Genomic DNA, 18,627 nt, shown 5'->3' with positions numbered 1-18,627 from the left:
TGCTATCTCCCAGGTCTCAAGTAATTTTATCTGACATTTAACTTTCTGGTAAAGCATTAATATTTGAGTCATGATAATATGATTTTTTCTTTTAGTTTCTATCTTGATAGAATTGGGGCTAGGTTATTGATGTGTCTAAAAAGCTGATAGAGCAAGTCACTTTTTTTTTTTTTTTTTGCAGGCAATAAAAAGAACTACTCAAAATTGTTGAATGGAAGAATAATTTAGTAAAGGTAACTTCCCAGGGACTTAAAAAAATTATTATTGGGGGGGTGGTTAGGTGGTGGCACTTCTGGTTAAGTGCACACGTTACAGTGCACAAGGACCCAAGTTCAAGCCCCTGACCCCTACTTGCAGGGGGGAAGCGTCACAAGTGGTGAAATAGGGCTGCAGGTATCTCTCTGTCTTTCCCTCTGTCTTCCCCTCCTTGATTTCTCTGTCTGTATCTAATAAGAAATCATTTAAAATATTATTTATTGGATAGAGACAGAGAAATTAAGAAGGGAGGGGCAGATAGATAGATAGATAGATAGATGATAGAGACATACACATCTGTAGCATTGTTTCATTTTTTTGTGAAGCTTCCTCCTGCAGGTGGAGATTGGGGGCTTGAACCAGGGTCCTTGGCATGGTAACATGTGTGTTCAGCTAGGTGTACAACCACCAAGCTCCCTTCCCAGGAATTTTATTCTAGCAACTTCACTGTGATATATTAGACAATGACCTTCACAAAGGTCAGTTCAGAGGTCAGGCTGGGAAGACAATGAGTCTAAACTAGGATGCTTAAGTAGGAATGAAGAAGCAAGTCTGAATGGGAATAGCTTTTTCTTGATTATAAAAATATGGTAAACATACAGTACAGAAAAATAGGAAGAAGGTGGCATTTATTCCTATTACTACTATTTAGAAGTTAATAAATATTCTTAGACATTCCTTTGCAGGTCTGTTTCATCTTAATACCATCCTCTCTCCCCAACTCTCCTAACTGGCCCACTTTTGTTATTGTTTTTGTTTTTGAAAAAGCACACCAAGGCTACACATTTCTTCTCATATAGTATAAACTTTTAAAAGAAATGACTTCTTGAAACATGATTTTATTCACATGTAGCTGGCGTTCTTGTAATGAATGAATGGATTGGTAAGTGCCGGAGTTCTGTGACTAGAGAAGGGTGACTTTAAGATAGCTGGAAGGTTTTGAGCTTGTGTAAATGATGGTTAAAGGAAAGTTTGACTAACTTTTGATGATGAGATTGGAAGTAGTGGTGGAGTGGATCCAGAAGAGAATGATTTAATTTGGAAGCATTGAATTGGACGTGCTAGTACAGTAGTCTGAGTTGAAATTTGAAGCTGTGTTGAGGATTTGGGATTATCACAGAAGTGAGAAAATGTGGAGAAAGAGACAAGCTTATAAGTAGTTACAGCTATGGTGAGAGCAGTTTTGAGAATCACTCCATAAACCAGTTGCCTACTTAGTATCTTTCTTGAAATGATTCTCTTATTTAAATTTGTTTTATTTCAAAGGAAGAGAGTAAAAGAGAACACAGCATTGAAGCTTCCTTCAGTGTGTTGGGGGTCAAGCTAGGTCGTGTACATGGCAAAGTAGCAAACTAAGTGACTTATTTTGCCATGAACATACACACTATGTCATGAGAAAGTTACTCTCTTCTGCCTCTCTCTTCCCTCCACCTACTTTTTTTTTTTTTTGCCTCCAGGGTTATTGATGGGGCTCGGTGCCTGCACTACAAATCCAGCGCTCCTGGAGGCCATTTCTTCCCATTTTGTTGCCCTTGTTTGTTATTTATCATTGATCTTGTTGTTATTATTGTTGTTGTTATTGATGTCATTGTTGTTGGACAGGACAGAGAGAAATGGAGAGAGCAGGGGAAGACAGAGGGGGAGAGAAAGATAGACACTTGCAGACCTGCTTCACCACTTGTGAAGTGACTCCCCTGCAGGTGGGAAGCCGGGGGCTCGAACCGGGATCCTTAAGCCAGTCCTTGCTCTTTGTGCCCCGTGCGCTTAACCCTCTGCGCTACCTCCTGGCCCCCCTTCCACCTACTTTTAGAAGTATTTTATGTGTTCACTTTCGGATAGAGACAGAGAAACTGAGAGGGATGGGGAGAGAGAGAGAAAGAGATATAATTGACACCTGCAGCACTGCTTTACCGCTCATGAAGCTTTCGCTCTACAGGTGGGGACCAGGGGTTTCAACCAAGTCCTTGTGCATTGTAACATGTGCACTCAACCAGACGCACTACCACCTGGCCCCTCTGTCCCTCTGTCTCCAGCTTAAGAAGAAAGGAAAAAAGAAAAGGAAAGAAAAAAACTTATACATATATTTCATGTCTTAAGAAAGTTAATTACCTGTGGGGTGTTTGTATGTGTGTTTGTTTCTGTTTTGGGAAACACTGAGTATAGCAGAGTGAGGAATATGCTGTGAAAATAGAGGCAGCTGGTGGCCAGACAAAAGAGAACCAGGAGATGTAATGATGTCCTGGGAGTCTTAGGGGAGGTGGGAGTTTTAAATGATAAGTATGATGCTGTTGAACAAGCAGGGCAAGGTTTGTGGTCACTTATTTATCAAGATGTGTGTGCTACCATCTACTAAATGAAGAAGGTGTTACATTCTGGTGATTATTCCTTGTTTGGATTCAGCCAACTCTGAATGGTCATTATATAGGAAATGGTGAAATACTTTTGGTGTGTTACTGAGTTTTAGCTGGAATATTAATGAGTAAATAAGAATGTAGAGGGGAGTCAGGCAGTAGCGCAGCAGGTTAAGCACATGTGGCTCAAAGCGCAAGGACCAGCGTAAGGATTCCAGTTGGAGCCCCCGGCTCCCCCACCTGCAGGCGGTGAAGCAGGTCTGCAGTTGTCTATCTTCCTCTCCCCCTCTGTGTCTTCCCCATCTCTCTCCATTTCTCTATCCAACAGCGATGACATCAGTAACAACAATAAAACAACAAGGGCAACAAAAGTGAATAAATAAATAAATATTAAAAAAAAATAATGTAGAGAAGCTGTGATAGTGATGAGGTTAGTACATTCCTGACTTTTAAATGAAAACATTATTTTGGTCGTGTTATGACTGAGACTTAGCAGAAATAATTAATTCAGTAATAAATCAGTAAATGAGCCTTGTAGAGTCTACACATAAAGACAAATACACATCTGTGTTTGCACATATTCTCTCTATCTCACTGTTTATCTAAAGATGTAGAATTTCCCCAACCCAGGAGTTTTTCTCTTTAGTCATAGACCAAAATATGAACCAACACTGGTCACGGATAGAAGTTGCTTTTACTTTTGCACCTGGGAGCAGAGTGAGTGTATTATGGTTTACTTAATGTTTCATGCTTAAAAAGATAATTTGCTCTTGAACTCTGGACATACTTAGAAATTCTTTGAATTTCCTTCTTTCTTATTTATTGAACTCAGGACCTCATGTTTGAGAATCCAATGCTTTATCCACTGCGCCACCTCCAGGACCAGGCTTTTTTTTTGGGTTAATGTTCCAGGCATACACCAAAGGTTAAGAGGATATTCTTTTTTTTTTTTTCCTTTGTCTTCTTAAAATTTTTTAAAATATTTATTTATTTTCCCTTTTGTTGCCCTTGTTTTTTTATTGTTGCTGTAGTTATTATTGTTGTTATTGATGTCGTCGTCATTGTTAGGACGAGAGAAACAGAGAGAGGAGGGGAAGACAGAGAAGGGGAGAGACAGATCAACACCTGTAGACTTGCTTCACCACCTGTGAAGCGACTCCCCTGCAGGTGGGGAGCCGGGGCTCCAACCAGGATCTTTAACTGGTCCTTGCGCTTTGTGCCACGTGCGCTTAACCCACTACCGCCAGACTCCCCTTTTTTCTTTTTCTTTCTTTCTTTCTTTCTTTCTTTCTTTCTTTCTTTCTTTCTTTCTTTCTTTCTTTCTTTCTTTCCCTTCTGGTTGTCGTTGTTATTATTGTTGTTAGGACAGAAAGAAATTGAGAGAGTAGAGGAAGACAGGGGGAGAGAAAGACACCTTCAGACTTGCTTCACCGCTTGTGAAATGACTACCCTGCAGGTGGGGATCCTGGGGCTCAAACCGGCATCCTTAGCCTTGTCTATGTGCTTTACACCATGTGCGATTAACCCACTTCGCTACCGCCCAGCCCCCTAAGAGGATATTCTAATAGAACCTTTATTTCAGTGACTGAAACATGCAGCATATAAATTGTATACAATTTGGTAATGCTAACTACGAAAGAAGAAAGCAGGGCAGTTTCCAAGTGTGTTCTCTATTATAAAAACCTTTCTTAAGTTTTCAAGCATATAGTTTCATGTCAACTCTTCCTGTTGTGTTACTGTTGCTAAAAGGAAACCTATCCAATACATCTTCATCTGTTCTTCCAAGGGGTCTCGATATTAGCTTTCGTTGCTATGAACAAATTAATGCAAACTCAAGGACTTAACAAAATTCATTTATTAACTCACAGTTCTGTATATCAGAAGTCTGGGCACAGTGTGATTCGGTTCTCTGGTTCTCTGCTTACAATATCACAGTGCTAAAAGCAAGATGACAGCTGTGCTGCATTTTTGTCTGACGCTGTTTGAAGCTTGCTTGTAAAGCTTATTCAAATTATTGGTAGAAGCTGGTTTCTATCAGCAGTAGGATTGAGAACCTTTTTTTTCTTGCATGTTGCCACTAAACTCATGGCCATCACATGGGAGCATGAGGCAAAGGGAATCTTGGAGGAGTAGTGCTGTGGTTTCTCTCTTCTCCCTGTCTCACTCTCTAGAAAAATGAGTCTGCTGGGAGTGGAATTTATCTGTTTAATGGTGAGTATGTACTGACTATTCTCATAGTAGGGAGAACAATTCAGACCCACTATATCAGTGAGCAGTGTATCCCATAAGTTTTTATTTATATTTTAAAAATGTACAGGTGGTCTTAGTTACATCTAAACAAAAACACCACTTAAAAAGAGTTGTAGTGGAGCATAAAAGTTGTATTAGACATGGAGCTATGTTTCTGCCAATAACTCGACATTTTGAGGACAGATAGCATCCCATTTCCAACTTGAGGTTGGTACAAAAATATCCTAGGGCTGAGAATAGGCATAGTAAATTGCACCAACAAAAACCTTTTGTGTATTTATAATGAAGGAAAAGTCTTCACTAAGTCAACATGGTGAAGCTCTTTATGTTTAGCATAATGGATGGGACCTCATATATAATGATGATGATTCTTTTTGATAAGCTTTTAACACAGATTCCAAAAATGTTTCTGCTTTTTTATTACTTGTTTTTTTCCCCAGTTATTTTCATCTCTGCTTAATTATAGTTCTCCTTCTGTTGTAAAACTTTCATTAGTTTTTATCTTATATTTTTATCTTTGAATCTTCCTTTAATTAATGTTTTCATAGTACTTTAAACCTTAACTTTTTCTCTAGCATTTTAAAACTTTTCTGGACAGTAAAGTTGTCTTCAGATGTCTTTTATTTTCACTCTCACACTGTTTGAGTTGGCTTTTAAGACATGCTTATTTTGCATAAATTTCTCTTCATGGAGAAGAGTCATTTCTAGTATTAACACTTCTGGGAATTGTTTCAAAGTTTAGTTTATTGTCTTAATGTTAATAAGACTTTCAAAAGTCTGGTTTTTGTTTCTTATGTTTTCAAAGAATATATTAGATTTTGTTGCTCTCATTGAGCTCTATAGTATTTGGTTTTAGCCCAGATCCTTCAAAAATTATAGTTAAACATTTAGTCTTTTTAGTCTATCCAGTATTTTGGGATGGTATTGAAGGCTGTTGTGCTAGTGTGCTGATAAATTGAGAGACATGATATATATCCTTTAGGGAAAATTAATTTAATAAAATAAAATATTAGTACTCAGTAACAGATATCTAAGGAGACTAATCAGTGTTATTGTTATTATTTTTTAACCGGAGCACTGTTCAGCTCTGGCTTATGGTGGTGTGGGGGGATTGAACCTGGGATTTTTAGAGCCTCAGGCATGAGAGTCTGCATAATCCTACCTACCCTCCACCTATAATCAGTGTTAATACTGCATTCATCTCTTAGATAAAACTTTGGGGTGACAGCTGTGAAATTTTATATGGTTTAATTTATTTTTTAAAAAGATTTGTTTATTTATCTATTAGATTTACTTATATGAGAGAGTGAGACAGAAACAGCATCACCCTGGCACATGTGATGCTGGGGATCAAACTCTGGGCCTCACACTTCCAAGTTCAGTGCTCTAGCCACTGCAGGATTTAATTTCTTTTAAACTGTGGAAGTTTGTATACTTTTTTTTTTTTTTTTAAAGATTTTATTTATTTATTAATGGGAAAGATAGACATGACTCTGCTACATGTGGATCTCATGCTTGAGAGTCTCATGCTTTGTCCACTGGGTCCCCTCTGGGACCACGAAGTTTGTATAGTCTTTATAGTTATTAGTGAAATGTAACCAGCCTTTAACCAATAATTGAAGTTAAATGATATATGCTAAAAGTGTTTTGTGTGTTTGTGTGTGTATATTTGTGTGTGTTGCATACACACATGAAGTGATACATTTAGTTAATTGAAATAGTGGCATAGAAAACCCTGAGACAAATCCTCACATATATAGTCTGGTTAACTTCTGACAAAAGAACCAAGGACAGAAAATGAAGAAAAGAAGGCCTCTTCTATAAATTTTGTGGGGGGAAATTGGAAATTGTAAGAGAATGAAACTGGATCACTGTCTTTTACCACGCACAAAAGTTATGTCCAAATGTTTAATCATTTGCATGTTAGACTTGATTATAGCACTGGGAAATCAGGAAACCTCAGCTGTCCTGGACAATTTGGTTCTTGAGCAAACTTCTAGTCTTTGTGGAAATGGTACTTTAACAGCCTCTCTCTTACTCTCCCTCAAGTAATGGAAATATTACTGATTAAAAAGCACATGGTTGGTTTTTAAATTTTTGAACTTGTAGCTGATGTACCTTCTGTTTACTACTTCATTCCCCCCCCCCCACTTTCTGGGACAGTTCTTTCTCAGAGATATAATAAAAATGCTTAAGTCTGCAGCAAAATCTCAAGGCAGAGTCACATTGCTCTTCCTCACTTATTTCTTCAACTGCCTTTCTTCTTCCTCTTCTCCCCCTCCCCACCTCCCTTTCCGCTTCTTTTTGAGACCCAATTCAATGCCAATTTCCTTTGAACTTCAGGTTATTTTCCCTGGCTTTTAAACTGTATATATATATATATATATATATATATATATATATATATATATGTTATTTATTTATTTCCTTTTGTTGCCCTTGTTTTATTATTATAGTTATTGTTGATTATGTCATTGTTGTTGAATAGAACAGAGAGAAATGGAGAGAGGAGGGGAAGACAGAGAGAGGGAGAGAAAGTCACCTACAGACCTGCTTCACCGCCTGTGAAGCTACTCCCCTGCAGATGGGGAGCCTGGGGCTCCAGCCAGGATCCTTATGCCGGTCCTTGCGCTTTGCGAGACCTGTGCTTAACCTGCCGTGCTACCGCCTGACCCCCTGTCCCCCCCCCCCCCCCCCCGTCCTTATATTTTGTAGGTTAGTAGTCAGTCATCCAACTATTATACATTGTTCATGACTAGTTTTCATGTCTTGGTCTTGACAGTTTTACCAAGTATACTTTTTTTCTTCTTCATCACCAGAGCATGGTCTAGTTATGGCTTATGGCGGTGCAGAGGATTGAATTTGTGACTTCAGAGCCTCAGGCACACATGTCTTTTACATAACCATTGGGCTGTCTCCCCTGTCCTCCAAGTATAATTTTGTACTGCTGAATTTCAAATTGTTGAGTTCAGAAGGTGTGCCTTTATGCATTTCTATCCATCACGTTTTCTGGCGAGTGGACATTCAGTAATAAATACTCTAGGGCTTCTCTCATTCCTTTATCTCTGACCATTTGCTTAAATGGGTGCGCAATGTAAAGCACATAGCAATACAATTTTAATGTTAATCCTTTGTAACACTGTTTAATTATAATTTTGATACAGCTGACACATGGGATTGAGCAAGTGTTGTAGATTAGCATAGCTCATTAAAACTGCTGGAAAAGCAAAGTATGTCTTGGTTATTATCTTTATGAAAAGAACTTCATTAATATTTAAAGACATTCAGAGCATTTTGGTGTGGTTGCTCGTGGTTTTAATCTTGTACTTTGAAGCATTTTCTTCTGAAATGAGGTTCTTGGTTTTGACTGCAGAAATATGTTAATTATATTACATTTAGTTGGTGGATTTATGCTCACAAGCATGTGACTTTTAAAAAGTTGCAACTTGCTACAGTTCTTGCAGATAAGATTGTTTCCTGTTTTCTTTTGCATATTTAGTACTTTGTATGTTTTTCCATGAGGCAGCATTTCAGTTTGTTCATTTGACATTCAGACTTAAATGCAAATTCAGCTGTACCATCACTTGTACTTAAAAGCAGTAGTCATTCCAAATGTCAGAATTTGAACTTGACCCAAGAGTTACAAATAATATAAGCTCTTATGTAAATATAGCCAAATATATATTCCGGGGGGTGGGAGAGGAATAAATAAAATGCTGTGTTTGTGGAGTAGTTTCCAACAGTTATGCTTTAGATTTGATGCATGCCCAACGTATTCCCCAGTGAATTACATACTGTGTCAGTTCATGAATTGTGCTGTAAGAAAGGTTTAGTACTATTGACCTCAGTACTATTTATAATTCTAAGAAATAGAAATCAGCATCATAGTTTGAAAAAAGCATTTCTAATTTACATAAATTGAAATTTTACTAATATAATGCCAATCTTCTCTTTTTACCTCTTTAAAATATTACTGATTTTTAAAGTGACACATGTACATATGTAGTTTTAAAAGTAAGATAATATTTTGAGGCAGAAATTCTTGTCCTATTCAATTTTAAATCTTTGGAGGCATCAGTATTTTTTTTAGCTGTTTGTTTTGATAGTTGCCTTTTTCTGGGTTCTGTTTTGTTTGCTTTTAAGTTTAGATAGCAGAAATTAACTTCTAAGAAAAATGAGAATTAGTCTTTTTAATCACTTTGTAGGCATTTGCAAACAGCGCCTGCAAACATTTACACACGTTACCCTTTCCTCCAGGCTTTGGAGGTAAACTCTTCTACTCTTTTTTTTTTTTTAATTTACTCTGCTTTATTTATTTATTTATTTTTATTCTTTTAGGATTTATTTACATTTTATTTTATTTATTTTCCCATTTGTTGCCCTTGTTGTTGTTATTGATGTCGTCGTCGTTGTTAGGACAGAGAGATGGAGAGAGATGGGGAAGACGGAGAGAAAGACACCCGCAGACCTGCTTCACTGCCTGTGAAGCGACTCCCCTGCAGGTGGAGAGCTGGGGGCTCGAACAGCGTTCCATATGCCGGTCCTTATGCCGGTCTTTTACGCTTAGAGCCACGTGAACTTAACCCTTTGCGCTACCGCCCAACCCCCTATTTTTTAATTTTTGTAGAGTAATAGTCAGCTCTGGCTTATGGTGGTATTGGGGGATTGAACCTGAGACCTCAGAGCCTCAGGCATGAGAGTCTGTTTGCACAACCATTATGCTGTCTCCCCCACTCTATTTTTTTTCTTTTTCTTTTACCAGAGCACTGATCAATTCTGGTTTATGGTGGTGTAAGGGATTGAGCCTGGGATTTAGGAGCCTCAGGAATGAGAGTCTCTTTGCATAACCATTATGTTCTCTATCCCCGAAAACATGTTTTGTACCTTTGTTTTAGACAGCAATTTTTTTCGTTAATTTTAAGTCCTAGACTTTTTTTTTCCCCAAGGTTGACCCACCCCTTGAGAGACACACACTCTCTCTTATTTTACTTTATTTTTATTTTTTACCAGAGCACTGCTCAGCTTTGGCTTATGGTGATGCAGAGGATTGAACCTGGGACTTTGAAGCTTCAGGCTTGAAAGGCTATTTGCATAACCATTATGCTATCTACCCTTGCTCTGACTACAATTTCTCTTACTGTTAAAATTATTATGACTGTGGGAGTAGGGCGGTAGCGCAGTGGGTTAAATGCACTTGTCCAAAGCCTGAGGACGGGCATAAGGATCCGGGTTCCAGCCCCCGCCCCCACCCCACCCCTGCAGGTAGGTCGCTTCACAAGCAGTAAAGCAGGTCTGCAGGTGTCTATCTTTCTCTCCCCCATTATGTCTCCCCCACCCCTCTCCATTTCTCTCCTATCCAACAATAACGACATCAATAATAACTACAACAATAAAACAACAAGGGCAACAAAAGGGAATAAATAAATAAACAAAAAAATTATGACTGTGCAGATGTTTCCCATAGTTGAGTTAAAAAATTCATTACAGGGGAGTCAGGCAGTAGGGCAGCTGGTTAAGCGTAGGTGGCACAAAGCTCAAGGACCGGCTTAAGGATTCCGGTTTGAGCCACTGGCTCCCCAACTGCAGGGGAGTCGCTTCACAGGCGGTGAAGCAGGTCTGCAGGTGTCTTTCTCTCTCCATCTCTTTCTTCCTCTCCTCTCTCCATTTCTCTCTGTCCTATCTAACAACGACGACAACAGTAATAACTACAACAGTAAAACAAGGGCAACAAAAGGGAATAAATAAATAAATATTTTTTAAAAATTCATTACAGGGACTCAGGCGGTAGCGCAGTGGGTTAAGCGCATGTGGTGCAAAGTGCAAGGACTGGTTAGGATCCTGGTTCAAGCCCCCGGCTCCCCACCTGCAGAGGAGTCGCTTCACAGGCGGTGAAGCAGGTCTACAGGTGTCTCTCTGTTTCTCTTCCTCTCTATCTCCCCCATCTCTCTCAGTTTCTCACTGTCGCTATCCAATAACATAAATTTTAAAAATTCATTACATTTCCTTTCTTGTTCAGTTATCTGAGTTTAACAATGCTATGTTATGTTCTTTGTGCCTGCTTATTCATTTGTAATTCTGTGACAAGTCCAAATCATCTGTCAGTATTGTCAGAGATCACAGGTAGTCTGTTAGTGTCGTTTTCTTCTTGGAGATACCTTTGTGTGTCCTGTTCAGAACACAGCCTGTCACATAATTTTCGTATTTTTCATTGAGGCATTTGGTTATATCTATTTTTTGTGTTGCTAACATCAAAGTCTCTGGTCTACCCTCTCCAAAGGAAGTTTACTAGTCTCTGGACTAAGGACATTCCTTTATTTATTTATTTATTTTATTTATTTATTCCCTTTTGTTGCCCTTGTTGTTTTATTGTTGTAGTTATTATTGTTGTTGTTGTTGTTGGATAGGACAGAGAGAAATGGAGAGAGGAGGGGAAGACAGAGAGGAGGAAAGATAGACACCTGCAGACCTGCTTCACCGCCTGTGAAGCGACTCCCCTGCAGGTGGGGAGCTGGGGTTCGAACCGGGATCCTTATGCCGGTCCTTGTGCTTTGCGCCACCAGCGCTTAACCCGCTGCGCTACAGCCCGACTCCCAGGACATTCCTTTAATCAGTCATCTTGCTTTCAGCTCCATTCAACCTTTTTGTTTTCATCATGTTTCTAAAATCTGAACCCCTCCAGAATGAGTCACCTTGTTGCTTTTATTTTATTGTGGTAAAGCATATAATAAAATTTGCTTGAGTAATCTTTTTAAGAAATATTTATTCCCTTTTGTTGCCCTTGTTTTATTGTTGTAGTTACTATTGTTGTTATTGATGTCGTCGTTGTTGGATAGGACAGAGAGAAATGGAGAGAGGAAGGGAAGACAGAGAGGGGGGAGAGAAAGATAGACACCTGCAGACCTGCTTCACCACTTGTGAAGCGGCTCCCCTGCAGGTGGGGAGCCGGGGGCTCGAACCGGGATTTTTACATCAGACCTTGCGCTTTACACCACGTGCTCTTAACCCCCGTGCGCTACTGCCGCCTGACTCCCCCAGCACGTTAATTTTGTTAAACGTTTCTTTTGGGCTGTGGAGATGGCATAATGGTTATGTTATATACCTGAGGCTTTGCGATCCCAAGGCTCAATTCCTGACACCACCATATGCCAGAGCTCTGGTTAAAAATAAAAAATAAATAAATAATAATTTTATTGGGGCTCAGGTGGTGGCACAGCTGGTAGAATGCACAGGTTACATGCTCAAGGACCTGAATTCACCCCCCATGGCTCCCACCTTTAGGAGGGAAGCAGTGGTGTAGTGTGGCAGGTGTCTCTCCTTATCTGCTTTTTCCTCTCTAGCTCTGTTTCACCCTTCATCTAACTTAAATAACTACTTAATAAAAGAAAATCATTCATTTAGAACTTTTTTGGGGCAAGGAGGAAGTAAGATCAGCATATGTGGTGGTTGGGGATTGGAATTGGGTCTTAGACTTGCAAATCCGGTGTTCTGTTTGCTGAATATTGTCTCCAGCTATAACAAGCAAATTTCTTAATCTCTCTGTGCTTTCATTTTTTTTTTTTTAAATAAAGATAGGGGCCTTGATGGTGGTATGCCTGGTTGAATGCACACATTACCATGCACATGAATCTGGGTTCAAGCCCTTGGTCGTCCCCATCTGCAGGGGAGAAGCTTCATCAACAGTGAAGCAATGCTGCAAATTGGTCCAAAGATCGATCCCTGGCATCACATGTTGCCAAAGTGATGATCTGCTTCTCTCTCTAGCTCCCTTTTCTCATAAATAAATAAATAAATAAGTGATTTATTTGTATAAAGACTGAAATTGGGAGGGGAGGGGGACATGAGAGAGGGAAAGAGAAAAGGGGAGGAGATGCTTGATAGTCCAAAACCTAAACCACTACATCACCTTGCAGGCCAAATTTGCTTTCATTTCTTTGCCTAAAAAGAGAAATGATAACAATAACAGTAATGATACCTACCCTTGTAATGTTCTAAGAATCAAATAACACATTTAAAGTGCCAAATTAAGCCTGGCACATTGTTTTGTAATGAATCTGTTTTTCATCTAGATGGGCAGAATGCCTGCTTTAATGTCTTTGGATCTGATTGTAATAGGTTATGATTTTTGGTAGAAAAGTAAATCGACAAACAGCTAATATTAAAAATGTTTTACTCTTTGAATTTTGCATAGGAACATAATCTGAAATGATGCTCATGGATAATAACTCAAATGGCACATGGATAATTTAAGCTGGAAGAGTAGTGTCTTCACTGTGTTATCTAGCTACTAAAATATGTTATGTCTCTTTTATAAAAATCAATTTAAAAAAATTTAAGGAAGTAGGGAAGAGTGTAGAGAGCTTGCTGTGTAGGGCATGTACCTTGCCATGCAAGCAGTCTAGGTTTGAGCCTTGGTACCACATGGGAGTGCCAAGACACAGGGGGAAGCTCTAGTTCTTTCTTGTCTCTCTTCTCTTTATCTCAAGGAAAATAAAAAGTCTGCTGTGGTGAAATTATGTATATGAGGGTCCCCCTACCCCTGGCAGCTCCACCCAAGGGGGAAGAAAACCAGGAGGAGAGTGGTGGTCACAGCAGAAGACTTGCTTGCATGAAGTTTCATGGTTCTGGTCCTGGTAGCAGTATACCAGAGCAGAGTAGTGCTTTAGACTGGCACATAAAAATAGAGTCAATGAATACGCATCTATACATATGCTCTAAGACCTTCAAACTGTTTTATACGTAGGGAAACTTACTTAGTGGCAGTGTGACTATTCATGCTGCCCTCTTTCATCAGTGAACTTGATATCTGGCGTGCTTGTTTTCTTCTACTTTCGGGAGCCTGCTCTATTTAATTTTTCCTTTAGAGAAGCCTTCTTCATTTGGTTAGCAGTCACTAAACTCTTGCTGATGTGCTTAGCATTGTGGGCACAAGGGAGACGAAGGCACACTTATTTTCTTTAGGACCTATTATCTCGTCATCATTTCAGTAAGATCAGATGTTCTGACAAATATTCATACTCTTGGATCTAGTATTCCATGTATATTTTATAGATTGTACAGAGTTGTTTCCAGGGTGTTTATTAAAATATTAGTTATAAAAACAGTAGAGAAAAGTATAAAATATTATGTATCTGTGATCCTTTTTAGACAAATTTGAGACAGGTTTTTACTTAAGAACCTAAATTTTAATTTATCTATAAAATCAGAAATATCAACAAAAACCATAGGATGTGTGTGTGTGTGTGTGTGTGTGTGTGTGTGTGTGTGTGTGTAAAATTCTACACATTTCCCACCACCAGAGTTCCACATCCCATCCTCTCCACTGGAAGCTTCCCTATTTATATCCCTCTGGGAGTATGGACCCAGGATCATTATGGGGTGCAGAAGGTGCTTCTTTGCTGAACATGGACGTTGGCAGGTCGATCCATACTCCCAGCCTGTCTCTTTCCCTAGTGGGGCAGGGCTCCAGAGAGATGGGCTTCCAGGGTACATTGGATCCTAGGAGGTGAACTTGGGTCCTCATGCTTGACAGTCCAGTGCTTTATCCACTGCACCAACTCCTGGGCTGCCAGTTTATTACTCTCCTACACCTTCCCTTCCTTCATTCTTTCCTTTACTACTAGGGTTGTCACTGGGGTTTGGTGCCTGTATTATGTGACCTTACCACTTCTGGGAGACTTTTTTTCTTGTAAAGACAGAGAGATGGGGAGAGAAAGGGCAGCAACACTTGCAGTACTGCTTTGCCACTTGTGCAGCTTCTCTCCCAGGAGACGGGGGCCAGGGGCTTGGACCTGGATCTTTGTTCACCACTTTTTGAGCAAGGACCACCTTTCCCCCATCCACCCCCAAAACACACAGACACATACTTCAGCTTTAAGAATCTGATCTGGTTGGGAGTTGGGTGGTACCGCAGCGGGTTAAGTGCACGTGGCAAAGTGCAAGGACCCTCATAAGGATCCCTGTTCGAGCCCCGGCTCCCCACCTGCATGAGGAGTCGCTTCACAAGCGGTGAAGCAGGTCTGCAGGTGTCTTTCTCTCTCCGTCTCTTGTCTTCCCCTCCTCCCTCTATTTTTCTCTGCCCTGTCCGACAACAATGGCATCAATAACAACAACAGTAGTAACTACAACAATAAAACAACAAGGGCAACAAAAGGGAATAAATAAATAATTTCCCCCTTTTGTTGCCCTTGTAGTTTATCGTTGTTGTTATTATTGTTGTATTATTGCTGCCATGTGCGCTTAATCCGCTGCGCCACCACCCAGCTCCCGTATATATAAATTTCTTTCAATGGCTGTCTCTGCTGCCCAGGAGAAGAATTGTCAGGTGATAGGGTAGGTCCATTTCTTGGCTTTCTGAAAAAAATCTCCAGACTGTTTTCCACAGGGGTTGACCCATTTAATTCCCACCAGCAGTGTAGAGTGCCTCCCTCCCCCTTCCCACAGTCCTTGAAAGCAACTTAAACTGGGGATGAGAGTATTTTGCAGACACGTGTCATGGGAAGATGAGAAATTGTACCCATGTGTCAACAACTGAATCAATGTGTAAACCTATTAACCACCCCAGTATACTGGTGGGGGTGGGGGGTGGGGACCAGGAGTGATACGGTGCTTGCTCACTCAGGTCTGTGTTAAGAGCCTCAGTCCCACCACTTGCTATATGTGTGCCACTGGCCAGTTGGTGGTATATGGTCTGTACACGTCAAGATTTTTTTCCATCTCTAAAGTAGACTTACTGTTAGTAGCCATGAAGTGAATTGTGACAATTAGACGAAACTATATGCGACCAGAAAGGAAAAAAAAAAAAAAAAAAAAAAAAGCTCAGTAAATATGTGATGCTCTTAACTGTTTACATCCATCCCCTCCTTCATGATTTTTCACTGAAATTCTGCTCCCGCCAATCTGAACCTGGAATGGCAGTGTTGTGTTTGGTCTCACAACTCCCATTGCTTTGTAATAGATCTCTGGAGGTTATGAGGCTTTTATCAAGTTCCTCAGGACTATCTCAGCCATTACCAGTCGGTGTGAGCCAGTTGTGAAATGGGGGAAATAGTCGTACATGTGCCTTGGACTAGTCATCCTTATTATAAACATTCCTTTTTCTCTTCTTTGTGTTTCATGCACTTTTCTGTTCTTGCACCTTATTTTGATAGGCATCTGTTAGCTCTAAAATACTTAGTCTGTTACTGTTGTTTTATAACAAAGTACTCCTCATAATAGGATAGTTAGTAACCAGAGCTAGCCTTAGGCCTTTTTTTTTTTTTAAGCTTTGTGCCCCTTCTAAGTCTCATAAAATGCAAATAAGGCTAGATTGTAGGGCAAAGTTAAGAGTTGGATTTGTATGGGAAAAAAAAAAAACTTTTTTCCCCCAGAGTACTATTCAGCTAAGGCTTATGAACCTAGGACTTTGGTGCCTCAGGCATGAACATCATTTTTCATAACCATTATGCATCTCCTTAGCCCTTAACTTTTTCTTATTCACCTGGGCAGATAGCCTTTGCTTTATTTAGTATAAAGTAACCAAACAGAGTGACTTAAAAAATACTTTCAAAAAATATTATTTATTTATTTATTTATTTTAATATTTATTTTATTTATTTATTTATTCCCTTTTGTTGCCCTTGTTGTTTTATTGTTGTAGTTATTATTGTTGTTGTTGGATAGGACAGAGAGAAATGGAGAGAGGAGGGGAAGACAGAGGAGGAGAGAAAGACCTGCTTCACCGCCTGTGAAGCGACTCCCCTGCAGGTGGGGAGCCGGGGTTCGAACCGGTATCCTTATGCCGGTCCTTGTGCTTTGCGCCACCTGCGCTAAACCCGCTGCGCTACAGCCCGACTCCCTAAAAAATCTTTTAAAAATTTATTTATTTATTTATTCCCTTTTGTTGCTCTGGTTTTTATTGTTGTAGTTGGATAGGACAGAGAGAAATGTAGGGAGGAGGGGAAGACAGAGAGGAGGAAAGACACCTGCAGACCTGCTTCACTGCTTGTGAAGCGACGCCCCTGCAAGTGGGGAGACGGGCTCAAACCGGGATCCTTACCCTGTTCCTTGCGCTTTGTGCCACCTGCGCTTAACCTGCTGCGCTACCACCTGACTCCCCTTATAATTTTTTTTAACCAGAGCATTGCTGAGCTCTGGTTTATGGTGATGCTGGGGACTGAATCTGGGGCCTAGGAGCTTCTGGCGTAAGAGGGTCTTTGCATAACCATTATACTGTCTCCCCATACTCCAGTGTGATTTTTATTTTCCATTGAAATTTTAGTATATTGGGTATATAATAGACATCATTATACATTCCCAAAGTGTTTTGATTCTTTTTTTCTAAAATTTAATCTGAAAAGATTCTTCTTCTTCTTTCTCCTCCTCTTCTTCTTCTTCTTAGCTAGGGTTGGTTTTGTTTAGATTGTTCTTTTATTCATTAGAACACTGCTCACTCTGTGTGGTAACTGGCTCCTGAGACTTAAAAAAGGGCACAATTAATACCCCAGTCTCACTCTTCCCACAAACCTTGTATCACATTTATACTGACAAGTAATAAAATTAACACAGTTGAGCTTTAGTATTCTAGACATGGAAAAAGCATTACTGAACTTGAACTATGAAATAGTCCTTCAGAGAAATCTGGCAAAGGAAGAAGAACGTGCTTTACACACTAAAAATTCAGCTCACAACAGTCAGGTACTGATTTGCCATGCACTATTTTATCAGAGAATTGAATGGTTTGGTTGTAAAGATATCTTACTGAATTATATATGACAACAAAAGAGGCTTAAGGGCCTTTCAGTAATAATGTTTATGTCTTTAGCCTTAAGATGGCTTTTAATAGGGTGAGGGAATGAATACCTTGTGTGAAACCTCAAGCGAAAAGTTGCTGTTGGGAGTACATGGAGTATTAAGAATAATCTCCATTACCTCAGTGATAGTAACTTCTTGCACATAGGTATTCTCCTGGGTTATCACTTCTCCCTGACTGTCATTTTGAAATAAATTTCATGTAAATTAGATATTTCTTATTTTCTAAATTTGGAAGGTGATTATCCAAGCTTTTTAAAAGTAAGATCTCTGTGATTTTACAGGATAAAATCTTTGCTTGAAAGTGACCAGTACTTTTTTAAATTTCATGAAGAGATTAAAAAGTGTTTTGTTTTTTTACTTTTCTGTGGGGGTGAAGGCAGGTGTGTGTGTGCGTGTGCGTGTGCGTGTGCGTGTGTATGTATGTGTCTGTGTTTGTCTGTCCCCCATTGGCAGTCAGTCATAATCTAGTCAAGTCTGTCGTGTTTTAAAAGGATCTAGGATAGAGCACATTGGCTCATCCAATTTTACTGAGGGTTAGAAAACCAGATTCAGGGCTAAGCAGCCAGAGACAATCCCCCAAATCCCACTGCACAATGATTCCCATGAGGATGACCATTACCATCTAGAGACAGACTGACAGACGCCACCACTTGCCCTGGTGGCACAGCTATCACTTGGATGACTCTAAATGATGCCACCTCTGCCCTGGACTTGACCTTGTTGCAATCACTGTTATTAGTGAGAGCGAAAGTTCCTTCTGGTCTGCTTCTCTCACTCAATAGTTTGCCAATCCTTTTGGACTGGGTATATGTTGTTTGGCAGACTCCATGTCTTCATATAGGACAAATGGGGAATTGTTTAACCTTATAGAATTATAAATTGGGAGTCAGTTCTCAAATGTGGGAAACTATTTGACCTGAAATAGTAAGGTGGGAAAATTCTCAGACATAAGCAGGAAAAAGAGTTCAACTGCTAGGCAGAC

At 39.8% G+C, this 18,627-nt stretch overlaps 1 protein-coding gene across 3 annotated transcripts in view; it reads left to right on the top strand.

Moving 5' to 3' along the window:
* Nucleotides 1–18,627, top strand: part of FRS2 (fibroblast growth factor receptor substrate 2) — a 108,780-nt gene that overhangs the window by 24,033 nt on the left and 66,120 nt on the right. The window contains exon 1 of one of the 3 annotated variants that reach the window (XM_060194957.1): nt 173–233. The exons of the other annotated variants lie outside the window; for them this stretch is intronic. The gene's annotated coding sequence lies outside the window, so the exon portion shown is untranslated. Of the gene's footprint in view, nt 1–172; nt 234–18,627 lie in introns of those variants that run through there. 3 annotated transcript variants of the gene reach the window in all.

The sequence above is a fragment of the Erinaceus europaeus genome, chromosome 7 (assembly GCF_950295315.1).
Source record: "Erinaceus europaeus chromosome 7, mEriEur2.1, whole genome shotgun sequence".
Taxonomy (NCBI): Eukaryota; Metazoa; Chordata; class Mammalia; order Eulipotyphla; family Erinaceidae; genus Erinaceus; species Erinaceus europaeus.
Note: the sequence above shows the minus strand (reverse complement) of the source record. Positions and strands in the feature narration are given on the sequence as shown.